Source organism: Taudactylus pleione, unplaced genomic scaffold (assembly GCF_031769625.1).
Source record: "Taudactylus pleione unplaced genomic scaffold, aTauple2 ptg001569l, whole genome shotgun sequence".
Classification (NCBI taxonomy): domain Eukaryota; kingdom Metazoa; phylum Chordata; class Amphibia; order Anura; family Myobatrachidae; genus Taudactylus; species Taudactylus pleione.
Window position 1 is genome coordinate 24,170 of NW_028285966.1, and position 7,889 is coordinate 32,058.

General features: G+C 36.1%; 2 non-coding genes across 2 annotated transcripts; both read left to right on the forward strand.

The window, feature by feature from the left end:
* Positions 1–830: 830 nt before the first annotated feature.
* On the forward strand, positions 831–904 carry TRNAN-GUU (transfer RNA asparagine (anticodon GUU)). The gene has a single exon. It is a non-coding gene; the product is annotated as a tRNA-Asn (tRNA).
* A 2,687-nt stretch (positions 905–3,591) lies between these two features.
* On the forward strand, positions 3,592–3,665 carry TRNAN-GUU (transfer RNA asparagine (anticodon GUU)). Its single transcript has one exon. It is a non-coding gene; the product is annotated as a tRNA-Asn (tRNA).
* The last annotated feature ends 4,224 nt before the right edge of the window (positions 3,666–7,889 follow it).

Genomic DNA, 7,889 nt, shown 5'->3' on the forward strand with positions numbered 1-7,889 from the left:
CAGTGAAGAATTTTGGTCTGGAATGTTATTCTTCACTTGATATATTGCAGCAAATTTTGGTTGCAAAATCTTATCTGGAGAATGCGGACTGGATTACATTTAGAAATAACATCTCAAAAACTTCCATTAGCCTCAAGTTTAGTGAAATCCCATTATCGTTGGTATTTAGTACCTTAATGATTTCATAAAATGTTTCCTTCTTTATCACCATTGTGTTGGAGACTTTGTGGGGCTGAGGAAACTGTCCCACATCTGGTGGCACTGTCCCAACTAACTTCCATTGTGGACAGAGATACATTGTCTTACTTACCTTCTCATTGGAATTTTAATGCCCAACTCCCTGTCATATTCCCTTTTATCTCATTATATTTCTGATATTCCTAAGTATACCCACAAATTTATAACACATATTTTGAGTGCTACCAAATGCCATATAGCTTTATATTGAAAAAACTCAGTTCCACCATTCTCTATCTTTATTATAAATACAATTTGGCACATCTATCATTGTGAATACATCACCAGAATTTTTCATAACACTGCAAATAAGTTCTCATATACTTGGATCCTTGGACTAACTGAAATCCCCCTATTTCAACCCTTTTATAACTGGATTGATTCGCCCCCATCACGACTAAGATATTTTCACACCCTGACAAAATTCTCAATTTACAGGGTATAATCCTGTTATTTCTTACTTTGCACAAGTTCATATTATAGTGTCCATTTGTAAGAAATGATCCAAGTTAGAAACTTTTAAGCAGTTTAAGTTCAGTTCTGCTGGTTCATCTTCGCTTACTGATAATATCCATTAGAAAGCACTTTCACGTGTCTCTGTGGCGCAATTGGTTAGCGCGTTTGGCTGTTAACTGAAAGGTTGGTGGTTCAAGCCCACCCAGGGACGTGTTTAGTATTTGTTATTCTGTGGCAGGAGGATTCTTTATTTGAAGAAATTTACCTGGCATTTGTCTTCATTTTACCTCAATACACAAACTTACATGGAAATTAACAGCTATGACTTTACTAACTCTACATCCATGGCTTTCCAACTAGTGTTAGATAATAATAGAAAGAACTTTACAAATTGAAAACAAGTGATCAGTCCTAAGAAGATATAGAGAATAAGCTAAAAATTCACAGTGACTTTTAGCCAGAAGAATAAGAAAAAAATTATTAATATATACCAGATACTGGGATCCACCGGGTTAATTCTGAGAAGTTGATTCAATTATTTACTAAGGGGGTAAGTTAACCTTGCAACAGTTTAGTAACACCAGTTACAGCAGTTGAAATTGGACGACTAGCAACCCGATATCACTTTTTTATACAGCATATGGTGCTACAACAAATTGGTGCAAGTTTGGAGCTACCATAAGTGTGGCTTATAGTCAGTTACTCACATTAAATGTGGTGTATCAGCTCTTTGAATCAACCCCAAATTGTTTGCATGTAATTTTCAAGACAACTATATGTAACTCTGCATTCCTCTGGGGCATCAGAAGACAATAAAAACAGTGAAGAATTTTGGTCAGGAATGTTATTCTTCACTTGATATATTGCAGCAAATTTTGGTTCCAAAATATTGTCTGGAGAATGCGGGCATCGATCCCACTACCTCTCGCATGCTAAGCAAGCACTATACCTTTTGAGCTAATTCCCCTTCGATGTTAAAAGCATTTACACCACTCACACCAAGAGGACTGGATTACATTTAGAGATAACATCTCAAAAACATCCGTTAGCCTCAAGTTTAGTGAAATCCCATTATCGTTGGTATTTAGTACCTTAATGATTTCATAAAATGTTTCCTTCTTTATCACCATTGTGTTGGAGACTATGTGGGGCTGAGGAAACTGTCCCACATCAGGTGGCACTGTCCCAACTTACTTCCATTGTGGACAGAGATACATTGTCTTACTTACCTTCTCATTGGAATTTTAATGCCCAACTCCCTGTCATATTCCCTTTTATCTCATTATATTTTTGATATTGTAAGAGATGATCCAAGTTAGAAACTTTTATCCAGTTTAAGTTCAGTTCTGCTGGTTCATCTTCCCTTACTGATAATATCCATTAGAAAGCACTTTCACGTGTCTCTGTGGCGCAATTGGTTAGCGCGTTTGGCTGTTAACCGAAAGGTTGGTAGTTCAAGACCACCCAGGGACGTGTTTAGTATTTGTTATTTTGTGGTATTAGACAAAATTTACCTGGCATTTGTCTTCATTTTACCTCAATACACAAACTTACATGGAAATTAACAGCTATGACTTTACTAACTCTACATCCATGGCTTTCCAGCTAGTGTTAGATAATACTAGAAAGAACTTTACAAATTGAAAATAAGTGAACAGTCCTAAGAAGATATAGAGAATAAGCTAAAAATTCACAGTGACTTTTAGCCAGAAGAATAAGAAAAATGTATTAATATATACCAGATACTGGGATCCACTGGGTTAATTCTGAGAAGTTGATTCAATTATTTAAAAAGGGAGTAAGTTAATCTTGCAACAGTATAGTAATACAAGTTTCAGCAGTTGAAATTGGACCCCTAGCAATCCGATATCACTTTTTTATGTAGCATTATGGGGCTACAACAAATTGGTGCAAGTTTGGAGCTACCATAAGTGTGGCTTATAGTCAGTTACTCACAGGAAATGTGGTGTATCAGCTCTTTGAATCAACCCCAAATTGTTTGCATGCAATTTTCAAGACAACTATATGTCACTCCACATTCCTCTGGGGCATCAGAAGAAAATAAAAACAGTGAAGAATTTTGGTCTGGAATGTTATTCTTCACTTGATATATTGCTGCAAATTTTGGTTGCAAAATCTTATCTGGAGAATGCGGACTGGATTACATTTAGAAATAACATCTCAAAAACTTCCATTAGCCTCAAGTTTAGTGAAATCCCATTATCGTTGGTATTTAGTACCTTAATGATTTCATAAAATGTTTCCTTCTTTATCACCATTGTGTTGGAGACTTTGTGGGGCTGAGGAAACTGTCCCACATCTGGTGGCACTGTCCCAACTAACTTCCATTGTGGACAGAGATACATTGTCTTACTTACCTTCTCATTGGAATTTTAATGCCCAACTCCCTGTCATATTCCCTTTTATCTCATTATATTTCTGATATTCCTAAGTATACCCACAAATTTATAACACATATTTTGAGTGCTACCAAATGCCATATAGCTTTATATTGAAAAAACTCAGTTCCACCATTCTCTATCTTTATTATAAAAACAATTTGGCACATCTATCATTGTGAATACATCACCAGAATTTTTCATAACACTGCAAATAAGTTCTCATATACTTGGATCCTTGGACTAACTGAAATCCCCCTATTTCAACCCTTTTATAACTGGATTGATTCGCCCCCATCACGACTAAGATATTTTCACACCCTGACAAAATTCTCAATTTACAGGGTATAATCCTGTTATTTCTTACTTTGCACAAGTTCATATTATAGTGTCCATTTGTAAGAAATGATCCAAGTTAGAAACTTTTAAGCAGTTTAAGTTCAGTTCTGCTGGTTCATCTTCGCTTACTGATAATATCCATTAGAAAGCACTTTCACGTGTCTCTGTGGCGCAATTGGTTAGCGCGTTTGGCTGTTAACTGAAAGGTTGGTGGTTCAAGCCCACCCAGGGACGTGTTTAGTATTTGTTATTCTGTGGCAGGAGGATTCTTTATTTGAAGAAATTTACCTGGCATTTGTCTTCATTTTACCTCAATACACAAACTTACATGGAAATTAACAGCTATGACTTTACTAACTCTACATCCATGGCTTTCCAACTAGTGTTAGATAATAATAGAAAGAACTTTACAAATTGAAAACAAGTGATCAGTCCTAAGAAGATATAGAGAATAAGCTAAAAATTCACAGTGACTTTTAGCCAGAAGAATAAGAAAAAATGTATTAATATATACCAGATACTGGGATCCACCGGGTTAATTCTGAGAAGTTGATTCAATTATTTACAAAGGGGGTAAGTTAACCTTGCAACAGTATAGTAACACCAGTTACAGCAGTTGAAATTGGACGACTAGCAACCCGATATCACTTTTTTATACAGCATATGGTGCTACAACAAATTGGTGCAAGTTTGGAGCTACCATAAGTGTGGCTTATAGTCAGTTACTCACATTAAATGTGGTGTATCAGCTCTTTGAATCAACCCCAAATTGTTTGCATGTAATTTTCAAGACAACTATATGTAACTCTGCATTCCTCTGGGGCATCAGAAGAAAATAAAAACAGTGAAGAATTTTGGTCAGGAATGTTATTCTTCACTTGATATATTGCAACAAATTTTGGTTCCAAAATATTATCTGGAGAATGCGGGCATCGATCCCACTACCTCTCGCATGCTAAGCGAGCACTATACCATTTGAGCTAATTCCCCTTCGATGTTAAAAGCATTTACACCACTCACACCAAGAGGACTGGATTACATTTAGAGACAACATCTCAAAAACATCCGTTAGCCTCAAGTTTAGTGAAATCCCATTATCGTTGGTATTTAGTACCTTAATGATTTCATAAAATGTTTCCTTCTTTATCACCATTGTGTTGGAGACTTTGTGGGGCTGAGGAAACTGTCCCACATCTGGTGGCACTGTCCCAACTTACTTCCATTGTGGACAGAGATACATTGTCTTACTTACCTTCTCATTGGAATTTTAATGCCCAACTCCCTGTCATATTCCCTTTTATCTCATTATATTTTTGATATTGTAAGAAATGATCCAAGTTAGAAACTTTTAACCAGTTTAAGTTCAGTTCTGCTGGTTCATCTTCCCTTACTGATAATATCCATTAGAAAGCACTTTCACATGTCTCTGTGGCGCAATTGGTTAGCGCGTTCGGCTGTTAACCGAAAGGTTGGTAGCTCAAGACCACCCAGGGACGTGTTTAGTATTTGTTATTTTGTGGTATTAGACAAAATTTACCAGGCATTTGTCTTCATTTTACCTCAATACACAAACTTACATGGAAATTAACAGCTATGACTTTACTAACTCTACATCCATGGCTTTCCAGCTCGTGTTAGATAATACTAGAAAGAAAATTACAAATTGAAAACAAGTGATCAGTCCTAAGAAGATATAGAGAATAAGCTAAAAATTCACAGTGACTTTTAGCCAGAAGAATAAGAAAAATGTATTAATATATACCAGATACTGGGATCCACTGGGTTAATTCTGAGAAGTTGATTCAATTATTTAAAAAGGGAGTAAGTTAATCTTGCAACAGTATAGTAATACAAGTTTCAGCAGTTGAAATTGGACCCCTAGCAATCCGATATCACTTTTTTATGTAGCATTATGGGGCTACAACAAATTGGTGCAAGTTTGGAGCTACCATAAGTGTGGCTTATAGTCAGTTACTCACAGGTAATGTGGTGTATCAGCTCTTTGAATCAACCCCAAATTGTTTGCATGTAATTTTCAAGACAACTATATGTCACTCCGCATTCCTCTGGGGCATGAGAAGAAAATAAAAACAGTGAAGAATTTTGGTCTGGAATGTTATTCTTCACTTGATATATTGCAGCAAATTTTGGTTGCAAAATCTTATCTGGAGAATGCGGACTGGATTACATTTAGAAATAACATCTCAAAAACTTCCATTAGCCTCAAGTTTAGTGAAATCCCATTATCGTTGGTATTTAGTACCTTAATGATTTCATAAAATGTTTCCTTCTTTATCACCATTGTGTTGGAGACTTTGTGGGGCTGAGGAAACTGTCCCACATCTGGTGGCACTGTCCCAACTAACTTCCATTGTGGACAGAGATACATTGTCTTACTTACCTTCTCATTGGAATTTTAATGCCCAACTCCCTGTCATATTCCCTTTTATCTCATTATATTTCTGATATTCCTAAGTATACCCACAAATTTATAACACATATTTTGAGTGCTACCAAATGCCATATAGCTTTATATTGAAAAAACTCAGTTCCACCATTCTCTATCTTTATTATAAATACAATTTGGCACATCTATCATTGTGAATACATCACCAGAATTTTTCATAACACTGCAAATAAGTTCTCATATACTTGGATCCTTGGACTAACTGAAATCCCCCTATTTCAACCCTTTTATAACTGGATTGATTCGCCCCCATCACGACTAAGATATTTTCACACCCTGACAAAATTCTCAATTTACAGGGTATAATCCTGTTATTTCTTACTTTGCACAAGTTCATATTATAGTGTCCATTTGTAAGAAATGATCCAAGTTACAAACTTTAAAGCAGTTTAAGTTCAGTTCTGCTGGTTCATCTTCGCTTACTGATAATATCCATTAGAAAGCACTTTCACGTGTCTTTGTGGCGAAATTGGTTAGAGCGTTTGGCTGTTAACTGAAAGGTTGGTGGTTCAAGCCCACCCAGGGATGTGTTTAGTATTTGTTATTCTGTGGCAGGAGGATTCTTTATTTGATGAAATTTACCAGACATTTGTCTTCATTTTACCTCAATACACAAACTTACATGGAAATTAACAGCTATGACTTTACTAACTCTACATCCATGGCTTTCCAACTAGTGTTAGATAATAATAGAAAGAACTTTACAAATTGAAAACAAGTGATCAGTCCTAAGAAGATATAGAGAATAAGCTAAAAATTCACAGTGACTTTTAGCCAGAAGAATAAGAAAAATTTATTAATATATACCAGATACTGGGATCCACCGGGTTAATTCTGAGAAGTTGATTCAATTATTTAAAAAGGGAGTAAGTTAATCTTGCAACAGTATAGTAACACAAGTTACAGCAGTTGAAATTGGACCCCTAGCAATCCAATATCACTTTTTTATGTAGCATTATGGGGCTACAACAAATTGGTGCAAGTTTGGAGCTACAATAAGTGTGGCTTATAGTCAGTTACTCACAGGAAATGTGGTGTATCAGCTCTTTGAATCAACCCATTAGCCTCAAGTTTGGAGCTACCATAAGTGTGGCTTATAGTCAGTTACTCACATTAAATGTGGTGTATCAGCTCTTTGAATCAACCCCAAATTGTTTGCATGTAATTTTCAAGACAACTATATGTAACTCTGCATTCCTCTGGGGCATCAGAAGAAAATAAAAACAGTGAAGAATTTTGGTCAGGAATGTTATTCTTCACTTGATATATTGCAGCAAATTTTGGTTCCAAAATATTATCTGGAGAATGCGGGCATCGATCCAACTACCTCTCGCATGCTAAGCGAGCACTATACCATTTGAGCTAATTCCCCTTCGATGTTAAAAGCATTTACACCACTCACACCTAGAGGACTGGATTACATTTAGAGATAACATCTCAAAAACATCCGTTAGCCTCAAGTTTAGTGAAATCCCATTATCGTTGGTATTTAGTACCTTAATGATTTCATAAAATGTTTCCTTCTTTATCACCATTGTGTTGGAGACTTTGTGGGGCTGAGGAAACTGTCCCACATCTGGTGGCACTGTCCCAACTTACTTCCATTGTGGACAGAGATACATTGTCTTACTTACCTTCTCATTGGAATTTTAATGCCCAACTCCCTGTCATATTCCCTTTTATCTCATTATATTTTTGATATTGTAAGAAATGATCCAAGTTAGAAACTTTTATGCAGTTTAAGTTCAGTTCTGCTGGTTCATCTTCCCTTACTGATAATATCCATTAGAAGCACTTTCACATGTCTCTGTGGCGCAATTGGTTAGCGCGTTCGGCTGTTAACCGAAAGGTTGGTAGCACAAGACCACCCAGGGACGTGTTTAGTATTTGTTATTTTGTGGTATTAGACAAAATTTACCAGGCATTTGTCTTCATTTTACCTCAATACACAAACTTACATGGAAATTAACAGCTATGACTTTACTAACTCT